Raw genomic sequence first — 16,483 nt, 5'->3', positions numbered from 1 at the left:
AACCATCCAAAAGGAATGCCCAAACTTGGCTACAAAAGGTAACCTTGGAGCCAGGGAATATGGCCTGTTTTTACTAATCTAGTCAAATCTATCTGTTCTGAATAACCCAGAAAGGCTTCCTCAGGCACTCTGCAGGAGTTTGAGGCCAGTTAGGAGTCCACAGTTGCCCTGTTTCTGGATTCTTCCTGACCTTCTCCAGGGCTTAGATGAACATGGCAGCCTGAGCCCTGGCCGACACTGGCCCCTCCCACCAGACCTCAACACCAGGTCCAGGATGAACACAGTGTGGAAAACCAAAGGAGGCCAAGGTGTTTTCAAAGTCCTGAAGATAAAACACAGGGAAGCCACCATGTTGAGGAAAGGACAGCAGGAAAGTCTACAAAGACCCAATATCACTACTACAGAATTCCTGCTGAGAAGGCACAGCCTGAATTTAATAATGAGGACACATGAGGGAGACCTGAGAATGAGGGACAGCCACAAAATAGCCAGTGTTTTTCACAATGTCAGTGTCATAAAAGACAAAAGAAAGACTGAGAAAGTGCTCCAGATTAAAGGACACTTAAGGAAGTGACAAATGCAACGTGCAAGCTTTATTTGGAACATGAATGTATCAGAAGGATTTTACTGTGGCTTGCTATAAAAAGACCTTACTGGGACAACTGTATCAGGTAGTAATATTGTGTCAATGTTAAACTTGCAAATTTAATCACTGCCCTATGATTACATAAGGGAAAGCCCTTATTCCTAGGACCTGCATACCGCCACGTTCAAGGGCAAAGGGTCTTCATGTCTGTAACCTACTCGCAAAGGGTTCTGGGGAAAAATAGTGTGTAAATATTTATGGAGAGAAAGAGACAAAGTGAATGGACAAAAACATTAATGACTGGTAAATCTTGAATCATGGTACTATCTGTGCAAACTTCTCAGAAGCTTTGACGTTTTTCAAAAGAAGAAAGTTGAAAAGAAGGTCAGAACACATCCTGTGCTGGTTTGGGGACAGCAGGATCACCAAGCTCATCAACCAGTCCCTGAGACTTGCTTGCAACAGAGGAGTCCTTCCTGTGTTTGGCGGTCAGGTTATGGGCAGCTGGCTGCATGCCCTGATGGGGGAGAGTGAGGGAGACGGCCCCAGAGCTTTCCTGGAAGGTGCCATCTTGGCTCTTTTGCATGATACAACTCCCAGGGCTGACTCCCTCTCCACATTACACTCCAAAGGGAGCAGACTGTTAGAAAAGGACTGTTTGGAACACATCTTGCTGGGCACTGAAACAATGCTGTGTCAGTAAGGAGCAGGTGCCACAAGCAGCCAACCACTGCACAGTACTTCCTTGAAGCAGCATGGCACAAGAAAGCAGCAACTCAAAGTTTTGCTCACGTGAGATGTCCTCCAGCTCCAAATGGAAAATGGGCCTTGTTAGCTGCTATTTCCCCGGTGATGGAGGTAATGCACTCCTTCTGGACCCGGACCAACCCAGGGCAGCAGAGTGGGGCAGCTTAGTGGGTTAACAGAGACCAAGGTCAAGCAGCTGCCAACTTTTCAGGCTAGCAGTAGTCCTTTTCCATGCTTGTCTGTATGTCCAACGAGAACAATCTGAGGGTTGCTAAACAAGAATTCTTTTGCACCTTTCCTCCTTTCTTTCTCCCATTTTATTATTTTTTTAATGAAAAGGAAAAAAAAAATTCTCCTGGCCCTGAGCCAGGAGAGTCTTACTTGCGATGCTAATCTCTCCTCACTGGCTCTGCGCCATTGCTGTTGGCTCTGTGCCAGTTTAATATCATGGTTGCTGATAGCAGGTTGTGGCAGGGTGTCCATTATGAAGTTCAGCTTTAAAAATGTTCCTGAGTTGGAGACACAGTCTTCCCAGCAACGGGGGGCCTTGCCCAGTGCCTGGTCATCCAGGGGTGGGCCAGCAGTCTGCAGCTGCATTTGCAGACCCCCCCCCCTACTTATTTGAATTTAATCATGGTCCTTAAGAGTTCTTTGGAAAAGCCAGATGTCAGCCTGATGCTTCATTTTCTAAATCTCACACTATCTCTCTGAAGGCATCTGAATCTGATTGGGGTAAAAACGGTCACTTGAGGGCTTGGGGTCTAGCTCAGTGGTGGAGTGCTTGATGAGCATGTGCCAGGTGCTGGGTTTGATCCCCTATCACTACCACAAAATAAAAACAAAGATAAATGCTACAGTGGATATTTGAGGAAGGGATATTTTTCGTTAAACCTTGGTGAAGAAAATATTTCTCCCTTTTTTTTTCCCACTACTGTCTCTCATTTCTCTCAACCCCATCTTTTATGACTTATGTAAAACCTCTTTACGTACTAAAGACTGTGTGTGTGTGTGTGTGTGTGTGTGTGTGTGTGTGTGTGTGAGGGAGAGAGAGAGAGAGAGAGAGAGAGAGAGATATGCAGGGATATGTATGAAAGGTATGAACCCAGGGCTTCATGCACGCTAGGCAAGTACTCTACCATTGAGCTACATCCCCAACCCCTGAAGACCTTTTAAGCCAAACTCTGAATAACTGCCTCATATATCACCCGCTACTCAGTGTACAATTAATTCAGTCACCCAGAAAACTTCTATCCCTGGGGATTCACCCTGAGGTCCACCCGGCCACAGCATCCACTTCTGGGTAGGTGAGGTTGAATGTGGAAACATCACCCAGTCAAAAGACTGAGAACCTTGGTTTTGTCAGTTATTAATTATGTGGCCCTGGAAAATTTATTGAAAAAATCTCTCAACAGCAGTGCCTGTATCTGCAAATTCAACATTCCCCTTATGAATATTAACTGAGATAATAATACTCAGTCCTGAGTGTTCGGTATTATTCTTTGGTGCTAGGACCTGCTGGGGGCTCTGTGAGTGCCCCCTGATTTCCTGATAATCAGGCAGGAAGGTTTTCTCTGTCTGGTACCATAGGAGTTTTCCAACCTGGCTTGCAAAGCAGTCTTCCTGTCCATTAGTTATTATTGTCCATTATGATTCCCAGGAACAGTCCACAACAAACACAAGGACTTACAGTCCAGCCTTCACTTACAACTAACGTAATTTAGAGGATTGGCAGAAGTACATGAGCTGCTAATGCAATTTCCCCTAGCTAAAATCTTCATTAAGAAAAGGTCGGGAGGTTTTCAGGATGAAGATGCAAAACCGAGGAATCCACAATGTGCCTGGTGAGCCCTCTGTGGAGCTAGGAATGCGATCTGCTCCCAGGTGGGGCAGCGGCTGCCATTTGGCAGCCAGCATGTGTTCACAGTCTTTCTTGGACTATGGAAAATCCATAAGTGGTTCAGCACAAAGCCTTTTGCAGTGCTGTCTTTCTCCACGTGGGGAGATCTGCTGAGTAGTGTTGGCTTTGGGTATTTTGAGATGTCCTTTGGCACTTGATCTTAGTTGAGGGAGGCACGTGGGGACTAAGAGGCAGGAAAAATAAATTGTTCAGACATCAGGCTCTAGGAATAGAGTTCTCCGTTCAACTTTACTTCTGCCAAGGAGCCCTTGGGCTTATCATTAGCTTTGTGTTATTTTTAACTTGTTTCCTTTGCCTTTGGGTCTCTGGGGCCAGTCTCTCTCCTGTCACGGTGTTCCCACCCAGATCCTCTTTCAGAATCTGCTCCTTTTCATGAGAAACACGCCCTTTCAAGTATCAGCAGCATCTTGTTACTAGCACACTGGCCTAACCTTCTGTCTTAAGTCAGTTTTGTGTAACTATAACAAAATACCTGAAACTGGGTAAGTTTAGAAAGAAAGGATTTTTATTTTGGTTCCCTTTCTGGGGGCACAAGGTTGAGGTCCCATATCAGGTGATGGTCTTGCTGGCAGTCCCAGGATGGTGCAAGGCATCATGTGGCAAGAGACAAGGAGTGCATGTGTATATGTGTGTGATATCTTCTGGTCTTTCTCCTTTAGAGCCCCAGGATTCAATCACTGGGCCTCACCTTGATGGCCTTATCTAATCCTAGTCACCTCTGAGAGCTCTCACCTGTAAACTCCATGGCTGGATTGTTTCCACCCTCTTAATACCTCACAGTGGGGCTAACGTTTCAACACAAGAGCCCCTGAGGGACATGCTGAAACCCTAACCACACCACAGCACCTTCTAATCTTGGGAAATCTGACCTAAGCCAAGCTTCAGATGACCCACCTCTGTCCTCCTTCCATGTCTGAAGATGTGTAAAAACCAAAGACATGGTTGGAGAGACAATTTTTCTGAATATCCCAGGTGATAAATACCTGTAATGAGGGCAAAAGACCTTTGAGAAAACTCCTACTAATAAAGAGTTACTGCAAACACATGCCGATAAGGATATTATTAGAAGCACAATTCGTTTCTGGAGTATTTGCTATCCTCTAAGACTTGGGAGGAGAAAAAATTTTATTTTCTTTTGACATTCTTTTAGATGAAAGGGAATTATTTCCCTTTCCTCACTATAAGCACTTAAACCTTCAACCAGGCTTTAGAAACTCAGGCAGCAGATTCCATACATGGTCTTATAACTTTATTTTTCAGAGCCATATATAGCACACTAGTTACCTGAGAGCTGGTGCTCTGAGGCCATACTGACCCAGAATGGAGCCCAGTCTGAAAGCTGCTTGCTCTGGTCTTTGGCAGACCACCGGCTCTCAGTCAGCCCTGGTGTCAGCTGCAATGTGAGAATATTAATATTGAGACTGTTACTATAGACTGGTTAGCAGGATGCTGGGTTCATGCTTGGTAAACATTCCTGCCAGTATCCATATCACCGTCATCGTTATTACTGGCCACATCCATGTGGCCACCATCATGGTTACTTCTTCTCCCTTGAAGAAGTTACTTTATCCTCTGCCCTCAGTATCTTCCCGCCACTGAAAAAGGGACAGAGGGGAACCTATTGATTCCATCTGTACTTTGCAAAAGGGCCATTAGGTGGGGCCCTGCCATCATCACCCAAGTCAGTAAGTGGCTCTGGCTTTGGACTTTGAAACCCTGGGGAAAGGTGTGAGAGGACTATTGAATTCTCTGATGACTGCTCGGATTGATCAAAGGAAGCCACTGGCTGTGGTGTAAGAGGCAGCCCAGAGTCTGCGGTGGGGTGGGTCCTGCGTGATAATATAGCAATACCACAGCCCTGGGGTGGACACTGTGGGAGGGCAGCAGGCCTCACAGAGGGAATGGAGGAGCTCGCTACTGAAAAGGCAGCATGTTTGGAACCACTAATCCATTTCTAGAAAATGATTTCAAAGACTCCTTGGGAGAAACTTAAAAGCACATTAAAATTCCTAGAGGTTAGAGCCAATGGTAGAGTAGGTGGCTGTTCTTCCCAAGGTCTCCTCCTCCTCCTCCCAGGCCCATACTTTCTAGCCACATGGCTCATTGATGATCTCTGTTGTTCAAGGATGACCTCAACTAAACCTTACAGACCACACTCAGATTCAACTTTACCCCGACTCACGCCCACACCTAGTGGTTTCGGTGTCTGTTGGGCAGTGCACCAATGCCACAGGCCCAGCCTCCTGATTTTTTTCCAGGTTCCCTCCGGGCTGCTGACTTCCATTCCATTTCAGCTAATCCCCATCAAGCTCTGCTGTGGTCTTGAGTCTCCTGCAATTATTCCTCTTTTGAAAATCTGAAAATGAATTACTTTTTCTTCAACCCCTTGGTCCTTCTCTTCCTTTTGGTCCCAGGCCACCTTCCTCCTCTCACCTCAATCAACTCTCCAATCCCCAAGAGCTTCTGCTGGACTCTAAGGTTTGTTTTTGACCTTCATTTGCTCAGATTTTCCATACCCGGTAGAACCCACCCTGAAAATAAATCCTGAATCAACTCAATCATTTCCGGTGCTGCTGCATGCAGGCTGCGAAGCACAGCTGGGAAGGAGATGCTGCCATGTGGGTGGTGGCACTTCTTGTTCAGAATTTCCCAAATCACCTGGCTGCCAAGACTGTCAAGCAGTCCGCTGGCTCTTCTCATCTATTTCTCACAAAGGTTTCTTTGACCTTCATTGACCCTCTTTTCTACCTTCTTCCTTCCCACTGGATGACCTTTCTTTCCAGAGTTATAGGAAGCTAGAGGTCAGTAAGCTTCTAGCCCCGCCCTCTGCGTCCACCTCCTACCTGGAGGTTCAGCCAAGAGTTAATGTTACTTAATGGGCCCCCACTTGTTTCTTAGGTCCCATGCTCTCCCTGGGCTTACTTTTAAAATCTCTCCCTGACTTCTTCCAGCCATTGTTAGTAATGTAATAAGAACCCAACCATGTCATGGCTTAAATGTCCCCACCCAAACTCATGCTGAAATTTAATCCCTTGTTGCGATGTATTAAGAGTGAAAATTTAATCCAACTATGGTATTTGGAGACGGGACTTTTGGGATGTAATTATGTTTAAATAAGGACATCGAGGTGGGGCATTGATCCAAAGGTGACGGCTTTATAAGTAATAGGGGAAGCCCAAGCTAGGTCAGTCTGTGTCAAATGTGATGTCCTGCACTGCTCTGGGGCTCTGCAGAGTGTCCCCACCATCAAAAGGGCTCACTAGGGGCTGGGGCTGGGAATCAGTGATAGAGCACTTGCCTAGCATGTGTGAGGCACTGGGTTGGATCCTTAGCACCACATATAAATAAATGAATAAAATAAAGGTCCATCAATATCTAAAAAAACAAAAAAATTTTAAAAAAAAGGACTCACCAGATGTGTTACCCAATCTTGACATTTCCAGCTTTTGGAATAGCAAGCTGAATAAACCTTTATTCTTAATAGATTATTCAGTTTATAATATTCAGTTACAGCTACAGAAAATGGGGTTACACATACCATTAGGGCTGTATGTGATCTCTTGAGAGTTTTAAAAAAAAATCTTTGATAATCTGCAGTTTTCATTACAGTGTGTCCAGCCATGGATTTATTTTTGCTTATCCCCTTAGTATTTAGAGAGGGATTAAAGGGTAGGCAGGCTCTTTGGGGATCAACTCCTACCACCCTGCTGGTTGACCTTGGGTAAGTTATACACATTCTCTCTTTTTAAGTGTAAAATGCACAGATCTCAGGGTTATGAGAGCATTGATGAGTTAATCCACGGGAAGCACACAGAATGGTATCTAGAAAATAAATGCTCAATAAGTATTATTATTATTATTGCTCAAAGTATACTTTCATAAAAGGATTTGCATCTGATTCTAGAAAATTCTTTTTTTTTAAGAGAGAGTGAGAGAGGAGAGAGAGAGAGAGAGAGAGAGAGAGAGAGAGAGAGAAAGAGAGAGAGAGAGAGAGAATTTTTAATATTTATTTTTTTAGTTCTCAGCAGACACAACATCTTTGTTGGTATGTGGTGCTGAGGATCGAACCCAGGCTGCACGCATGCCAGGCGAGCGCGGTACCGCTTGAGCCACATCCCCAGCCTCTAGAAAATTCTTAGCTTTTATTTTTTCAAATATTGGTAGCTTTCTGCCACTTCCTCCATTATATTTTTATGCTCCCATAAGATAATTATGTAGAAACTCTTTCCACCTAATTTAATTCTGTTTTTCTCTTCTTTGTGTGCTGCTGGGGATTGGACCCAGGACTTCACACATGCTAGGCAAGTGCCCTACCACTAAGCCACGTCCCCAGCCCCCTTAACTATTTATTTATAAAAATAATTATTAGGGCTGTGAGTGTAGTTGAGTAGTAGAGCACACGCTTGCTGTGTGTCAGGCCCTGGGTTCAATCCTCTGCAAACAAACAAACCCAAACCCAAACCAAAAAAATCTCATTTTCACGCAATTAAATGGGTTGTATCCCTCAATACTATTTTCCAGTTCACTAATTATCTCTTCAGTGGTGTCTAGCCTTGGGTTTATCTACTAAGTCTCCCATTTCAATCACCCAATCTCCAAATTTCTAAATGATTCTTTTTCAAATACTCACTTCTTGTTTCTTTTTCTTCTTTATTTTCTTTTTTTTTTTTAATGGACACTCTTTATTTTTCCCTTGGAGCCACCCAACATACTATTTCAACCAGATTCATCTAAAAAATTGTTTTCACTTCTAGCAAATTCATGTTCCAATCGTTGGCCATCTTGGCTATCTTCATTAATACTAGGCTTGCAGGGTCTTTTGTTGTTGCTGTTGCTGTCTGTCTTTTCTATCTTCAGTCTTCTCACTCCTTGTGCCAGTCCATAGGTTTCACACCTATGCAAAATCTCAACTTCAAGCCACAGTCAGGCAGCAACTCTGGGGGCTTCTTACAGCCTCCTTGTACCAGCAGGAGCCCCACCCCTGCCTCCTTCATAGAGTGAGCCTGGCTCTGCTCTCCCATTTTACATGGTCACTGTGAGTCCCATCTTCTTATAGGACTCACATCAAAGCCCGCCACTACCTGTCCCCAGACCCCAGCCACTCCACACCCACCTCTGTCCTCCCAGGTTTCTGATCTGTAAGTCTAGCTCTATCAATCTGGCTTCCTCTTTTGATATTTTATCTGTCATTGTTGTTTGGAATACAAGAGATGCGTTAGAACGTGAGCCCGTCTCCCATTGAGACAGGATGTCCTGCAAAGGCCTTTCCCTTCCCTGGGTCCCTTTCTGGACCATTATTTTCCTTCTGCTCACAGCCAAACATCTGGGAATTCTTCTCTGGTACAGTACAAGCTGGCTTCTGCCCCCACCATTTCACTCGTTGTCATAAAGGTCACCTATGACCTTCTTGCTCAATCCCTCAGGACCTTTAAATCCTGTGTTCACTAGAGTTGGTTGATGTTGTCATTTGGTGACAATGTCTTCCTGGGTGTTCTCACTCTCCTGGGTCTCGGTGACCCAAGCATCCCACTTTCCTGCATCTCTCAGAGCACTCTTCTTACCCATCCTCCTGAAATGCTCTTTCATTTCTCTCTCTTTTCATATCGGTCTTCCCACAGTTTCTACCCTGAATCTCTTTTTACCATTCTTGTGTTCTTGTGAAAATATCCTCTTTTCCCAAGGTTTCAAAACTACCTTTACTTTTTGACTTCCAAATCGATATCTCTAGGTTTTGGATTTGCATTTATGTATCTAATTTCCTACTGGTTATTTTCACTAAAATTTCCATGAGCATTTCAAGTTCAACTGACAAAAACTGAACTGCTCAACCTCTCTTATCTTGGTCTTCTCTTGCTATAAAAAAATACCCTAGACTGGGTGGCTTATGCACAACAGAAATTTATTTCTTACAGTAATAGAGGCTGGGAAGTCCAAGATCAAGCCAGTGTTGGTGTTTGGCAAAGGCACGCTTTGTGGCTCATGGATGGTACCTTCTTGCAGAGTCCTCACGTGGTGGAGGGAATAAGGATCTCTGGGTAAACTCTTTTTTTTAGTAACATTTTTTTAGTTATATATGGACACAATACCTTTATTTTTATGTGATGCTGAGGACTGAACCCAGCACCCTCCACATGTGACGCGAGCACTCCACCACTGAGCCACAACCCCAGCCCTCTTTTGTAAGGGCACCGATCTTTTTCATGACAGCTCCACCCTTAAGGCTATCACCTCCCAAAGGCCCTGCCTCCTAATATCATCACCGTGTGTGTGTGTGTGTGTGTGTGTGTGTGTATAGGATTTCAACAGGAAATTGGTGGGGAGAAGAGAGAACACAAACATTTGGACCAGTGTCTCCTAAGCCACTTGAAAATTTTCCTTGTTATAGTTGGTGACACCAATTCCATCTGTGACAAAAACTTGAATTAAAACTAAGTAGTTGACCCTAGAGCCAGCTGCCCCATCCCATTTCCTAATTAATCCTCTCCATTCCTACAGTCACTGCTTTAAATCTTGGGACAATCTCCCCCTCATCTGAGACGCTGTCAAAGTCTCTTGTGTTCTCATTAACCTCTCTCTGTCCTTCCAGACTCAGCCTACTTTTTGTGGACCAAATCAGGCTGCAGTGAATGACAGCATTTGCCTCCCTATCAGATTGACAACGTCTGGTGCCAAGTAGATGTTCCACAAACGTTTCTTGTATGAAGAATTAATGCACCATTGAGACAATTCTCTATTTTCAATATAAAACAAAGGATGTCTCAGATTCTCACCCCGAACAAGGGTAAGGACATGGAATTGAGGAATATAATGGTTATTTACTAAATATCTATGACCTGTCAGAAAGGACACATGGCTTATATCCATTTGATTCAGAACATTCTTTGTCATTTAAAAAACTAACTCAAGGAAATAAGGAAAATTGAGGAGGAAGAGTCTTTAAGCCACAAGAATTTAGTAGGTCTCTAGGGAATAAAGACTACCCAAGGGAATCATCTTCAAACCAGAAGACTTTACAGTCTTGTCATTTCAAAACACTGGATGGGAAAACATGAGTCTATCTAGGTCTGTTGAAAACAGGTCTGACTCTATCTCTCCAGCCAGTGTTGACAGCCCTTGAGATGCTGTAGGCCTCTTGAAGTACATCAGCTGACCTCACAGCAGGAGAAACTGTTCAAGTCCGGGAACATTTTTGCCCAATAAAACCACTTCTCGGCTTTGTCCAAGTAACTAAACATTCATTATCTGTAGGGGCGCTAGTTTGGTATGAGATAAAACAGGAAGAGTTGGGAAGTCCTTTACACTGGGCATTCCTAGTTGCACAAGGGCGTAATACGATTTTTTATCCATTGTACATTATGTTCCTTGTCTGACAACCCATGGTGCAAATGTACAAAAGAGGGTACTACAAGCCACAGTCTTCAGGGCTGTTAGGGAACACATCTGGCAAAAAAACATACCTCTCAAAAATCTGTACCCGGAAGGGGTCACTGATTAGTTTTTGATCCTTAAACATAGGAAAGAGTAATGTTTTGTTTCCAATAGTAAGATTTTTCAAATAACAAGCACATCTTACAAAAAAGAGGCAGGATGAAGTTATATAAACTTTTAGCCAAAGCAGAATAATGTCACTCCTAAGTACCCTATGATTACTTTTTCCTTTTTTGAAATTAATTTCCCTTTTTTCTTTTCCTAGGGATTTAACCCAGGGCTGCGCATATGCTAAACACACACTCTACCACTGAGCTACACCCCAAGCCCAGCAATACTGTTTTCTGTTATAAAAAGCCCCAACAAAGCCATAACATGTGTGTGACTAGTATATGATCCATTTCAAGACACCCAGATGGCTCTAAGCAAATTTAGTTGGGTGCTGAAAACAAGGCTTCCTCCATAGATCAAAATTAAGTTACTAGAAAAAGCAAATCTTTCCAGGGTCCTTCATTCCCAAGGACCTTCCTCATTGTTTCATATTTCATTTCAGTATTTCACTCTAGTTTTGACATGCTGACCAAGGTGAAGTCAGAAAGAAACTCATGAGGTTTCTGAGCGATCAATTATGTGGTTTCACCCAGAAGTACCTATTCCGTGATGGTATTTAGCAGTGCTTTTCAATGTCTATTTGTTAATAATCTGATGGGCATAACTCGAGATAATTAAAATTACTCCACATAATGGTTTTCATTTTCCAAAGGTATTTATGACCATCTCTTTAAAGGGGCCAGGAACACCGGGAAATATTTTCTGATACAGCTCCATAAAGTTTACATTTAATAAGTTTATGTGCCAAATCTTCATAAAATCTGATGGAATATAAATAGGTCTTCAATAGGTACTAGTGGGGAAATATGATTTAAATATGATCTAACAGCTTAATATTGTTCAGATGGCATTGTTATCAGTCTCAGAAGATCAAGTACAGAAGTTGGTGGGCAACACCTGCCACTCTGGTTGGTTAGGAAGCAGAGCCTGTGTGTAAGCAGAGGAGCAGATGGAAGCAGCGCTTTCAGTGTATCAAAAGGAAAAACTTACTTTGAAACTGTGTTCATTGGAAATCATTGACTTCTTTACCCTAAGCTCAGCTTCTACAACCCCCTAGTCCCACATTTTTTTACAGACTAAAATACTAGCCAAGACTTTGTCCTTGAAGGTGTGTTTATCAGATAGATGCCACATAGGGATTTTTAGAGAGCAATCCCTCTTACAATAATGATGGCTCTGAATCTACACAGGAAAGAAGATTCAACTGTTCCTCTTTCAGAGATCTGTCAAGTCATTTGCATTACTAGGAAGTCCAGCAGTGCCTTGGAAAAAGTTAACAAACAACCTTCCAGGACTGAACAGTGGAATAACTTATCTCTCAGTGATTTTTCTATGGTAGAATCCAGTTCAGTGTGCACATTTTGTATACAAACACGTAGCAGTGCTTAAGTTCACTTATGACTGACATCTTGACGGACATCTCAACATCCTGGGAAGGAAGGCGTATCACGCCAAATTAACTCATAAATTCACTGAATCTAAGATGCCACTAGTTATACCACTGCCATTCCCCGCCCCCCCCAAAAAAGTGTTATCATGAATGTATCTTTTTTAAAAAAATATTTATTTTTTAGTTGTAGTTGGACACAATATCTTTATTTTGTTCATTTATTTTTATGTGGTGCTGAGGATCGAACCCAGGGCCTTGCACATGCTAGGCGAGGCTCTACCTCTGAGCCACAACCCTAGCCCCTCATGTATGTATATTGAGATGCAATCAACTCTAACATATTTCACTTTTAGGGTTACTAAAATATGAAAACCAATGGCCATATTAGAATTGGTGAAATATGGAAACACCAGTCATGGCAAACGTTTAACACCTGCTATGGGTACCAAATATGGTTGTGTGCCCTCTTCGTGATTCATATAGTTAACCTTGTATGTATCTTATGAGTAGGAATTATGATACCTGTCACATAGAGATGAAGGAACATGTCTGAACCAGCTGCTAAGTGGCTGGTCTGGGAATGAAATTCCATTGGTCAGCCTCCTTTCTCCATCATGCCTTTATCCTATTGATTACTAACTTGACTGACAGGACACGGGGATCGCACCTCTTGAGGTAGAGCTATACCATACAGGATCCCCTACAGGAGAGTAAGACTCAAGGAAAGACTGTCTCTGAAACCAAAACTCCCCACCTCCGGGTAAAGGCTACTGGGCAAAGGGTCCAGTGCTTGGGCCAGTAGCCACTCCCTCCTCCACCTTGGAAAAGTGAACTCAAGAGCCTCCAGGGACATGTGACTTTATCACCTCATGTCTAAGGATGTCTGTGGATGGTGGAAAAATAAACAGGGATTGTGGACTTTGGAAATGTGAACACCAAGAATCATATTAAAAGCAGCCACTCACCTCAAGATGAACATATGCAAACATTTTGTCATATTTTCATTCCAATTCTACCCCCTTTTTAAAAAAGAAATTTACACCTGACAGCTGAAAGCCCAAACTGACAGTTATTGTCTGTAAATCTGGTCCACATTTTTTAGTAAACTTTACACACACGTACACACACACACACACACACACACACAAATAATTTTTTTTCCCCATATAGGGGATCTAACTCAGGGGCACTTACCACTGAACCACATCCCCAGCCCTCTTATTTATTTATTTTTATTTGTAGATGGACACAATACCTTTATTTTATTTTAATATTTATTTTTAGTTTTAGGTGAACACAATACCTTTATTTATTTTATGTGGTGCTAAGGATTGAACCCAGTGCCTCATGCATGCTAGGCTAGCATTTTACCACTGAGCCCCAGCCCCAGCCCTATTTTATTATTTTTATGTGGTGCTGATGATCAAACCCAGTGCCTAAATAATTATTACTGATATTTGGGATAATATTGATATTTATATGGATCTGATATTCAGTAACCCTGCTGAACTTAATATTTTTAATTATATAATATTTTAACAATTAAAGAGAATTTGAAAACTCTCTTAGATTTTCAATTTAGACACATTGTCTACAAATGACAAAACATTTAATCTTTAATTATATTCTTTATGCCATTCATTCATTTCAATTTTAATAAGTCATCTTAAATTTAAATTTTAATATATTTTCAAATTTATAAAATATTTTGAGAACTGTAAAAAAAAAAAAAAAAAAACTTCTGAAAACCCTTTACCCTCATTCATGAATCGCTAACATCGGCCTTATTCTGCCTTGTTCAAAGGTATCATGTCCCTTTACTCTTAAATATTCCAGGATAAGCTTCCAAACAAAAGATAATTTTCTTACATTACTACAGTACAATGATCAAAATAAGGAAGTTTAACATTGACATAATTCTATCACCTAAGCCATAATCCACATTCAAATTTTGCCAATGACCCAGTAACCTCCAGTTCAGGGGTCAGTCCAAGATTAGATATCCCATTAGCTGTCTGGTCTCTCTAGTCTTATTATTATTATTATTATTGTGGTGGTGGTACTGGGGATAGAACCCAGGGGTGCTCTACCATTGAGCTACATTCATAACATATTTTTGTTTTGTTATTTTGAAGATAGGTTTTGCTAAGTTCCCAGAGCTTGCCTTGACCTCAGGATCCTCCTGCCTCTATCTCTCAAGTAGCTGGTATTATAGGCATTACACCAGGCTTCCCTTTTGTAAAATTATTTATATTTCTCCTTCCCATTAATAATTTGCAGATAAATACTTTAAGATTACATAAAAATCGTGTTTCATATCAAATTTTCATGCTAGTTTCAGCATCCAGTGATGTTTACTGCATAAATCAATTATGATGTTGCAAATAGTGATTTTCTTCTGTTTCATTCTGTTCTACATTTGTTCATTTGCTCACTTAACATCACTCAGAAAATACCTTCAGTGTTGTTAGCCCATACTAAGGTAAAAAAATAAACTTATGATTAGGAATTCAATATTTATTTACAATTCTTATTGTTTTTAGACTGAGGGTACAGAGTCAACATTCTGTGGAATCAAAGACTACTTAGGGTAGGTTTTTTTCCCCTTCCCCTTCATTGTGGTTATTTTATTAATTTAAAGTATATTTAAGTTCACTTATTTCTGTTTATGGCTAATCTCATTAGTTTCCATTTCCTTTTCTAAAACAAATAGATCATGTACACTTTTTAATGTGAAACCATGGAGTTTGCACAAATTTGTATGTCATCATGGTGCAGGGACCTGATTTTCTCTGTATCATTCCAGTTTTAGCACATGTACCACCAAAGCAGATATTCTTTTTCTTTTCATATTTCGTTATCTTATTGCTTTCTAAAATATTGGATAGTAGGCATCCTCCTCTTGTTCCTGACTTGCTTTAATGACGTATGTTTCAACACAAACTTCTATGAGCATCTACCACATACCAGGTATTCCGGATAAAACCCTGCACAAGGACGACATGGTGTCTGCCCTCACAGAGCTCTAACTTGGTTGGAAAGAGGGACAGTTAAATGAGCAACTCAATACAGCGTGAGTATGGTGGTTGGGGAGGAAATAACTATTTGTTGTAGAAATACACAGGTGAGATGCCTACCCAGACTCTAGCTCTTAGTACAGTTGTATACTTACAAGTCTAGTCTTAAACATCTCCACAGGACTGCGAAACTCTAGGGCACAGCTGGGAGTGCAAAATTACTCAGAACCTAGGGTTCCTAAAATGCAAAAAGCCCTCCTCTTCATAAACACCTTTTGGGTAAATAGAAAACAGTGATGATTAGGCTCTTTTTCTGTTTCACTAATGAAATATGGACATAACAGATGATAGAGAAGATGTAAAACTTTTGCTGTGTTGCACCACACAGAAAAATGAAAGATTTATTGTGTGACCTTGTGCAAATTTATTTAAATTCCATTGCAACAGGTGAAGAGCTCTTTGTTATTATAAGACTTTTTTTTTTTTTTTTTTGTATTGAAGATTGAACCCAGGACACTTAACTGCTGAGCCTCATCCCCAACCCTTTTTTATCTTTTATTTTAAGACAGTCTCAATAAGTTGTTTAGGGTCTCACTAATTTTCTGAGACTGGCCTCCAACTTGTGATCCTCCTGCCTCAGTGTCCCAAGTTGCTGGGATTACAGGCATGTGTCACTATGCTTGGCTATTAAACCATTTAAAAAAAAAAAAAACGTATGTCTAAATACATATTTTTTTCTGAAACATGAGAGTAAGAGAATACTGCCTAATATTTCATTCCTAAATATGTCAACTTGTATCTAAGACTAAGGATATTCTCCTTCCTATTCACTACATAATGATCACAGGCAAGAAACTTAATATTGATTCAATACTACACCACACTGTTACCCAATATATAGTCCATATGCAAATATCTCCAGTTGTCCCAATAACATATTTTCTTCCTTGTTACACAATCCCTACCCAAGTCAGGGATTGAATCAAAGATCAGATTAAATTTAGTTGTCAAATTTCTTTAGTGTTACTTACTTAGGATGGTTCCCAGGTCTTTGTTTTGCTTTAGTTTTGTGTTTTTATGATATATTTATTTTAAGAGTTTGGCCAGTTGTTTTGTAGAGTTTCCCTTATTTTGTAGAGTGATTATTTCCTTATGGTTGCATTCAAGTTAAAGATGTTAGTAAGGCCTTGCCCTTTGTGGGTCACAATGGCAGGCACATATGTCAATCTGTGCTATTATTAGTGTTGCAAAATTTGCTTCTTGAGGTATTCACTAGATTTCTCCAT

General features: G+C 41.4%; 1 protein-coding gene and 1 non-coding gene across 2 annotated transcripts in view; both read right to left on the bottom strand.

The window, feature by feature from the left end:
- Pitpnc1 (phosphatidylinositol transfer protein cytoplasmic 1) overlaps positions 1 to 16,483 on the bottom strand; it is a 254,378-nt gene that overhangs the window by 66,462 nt on the left and 171,433 nt on the right. The gene's annotated exons all lie outside the window — the stretch shown is intronic.
- LOC120884599 (U6 spliceosomal RNA) lies at positions 14,914 to 15,016 on the bottom strand. Its single transcript, XR_005727024.1, has one exon. It is a non-coding gene; the product is annotated as a U6 spliceosomal RNA (small nuclear RNA).

This window comes from Ictidomys tridecemlineatus, chromosome 3 (genome assembly GCF_052094955.1).
Source record: "Ictidomys tridecemlineatus isolate mIctTri1 chromosome 3, mIctTri1.hap1, whole genome shotgun sequence".
Classification (NCBI taxonomy): Eukaryota; Metazoa; Chordata; class Mammalia; order Rodentia; family Sciuridae; genus Ictidomys; species Ictidomys tridecemlineatus.
Note: the sequence above shows the minus strand (reverse complement) of the source record. Positions and strands in the feature narration are given on the sequence as shown.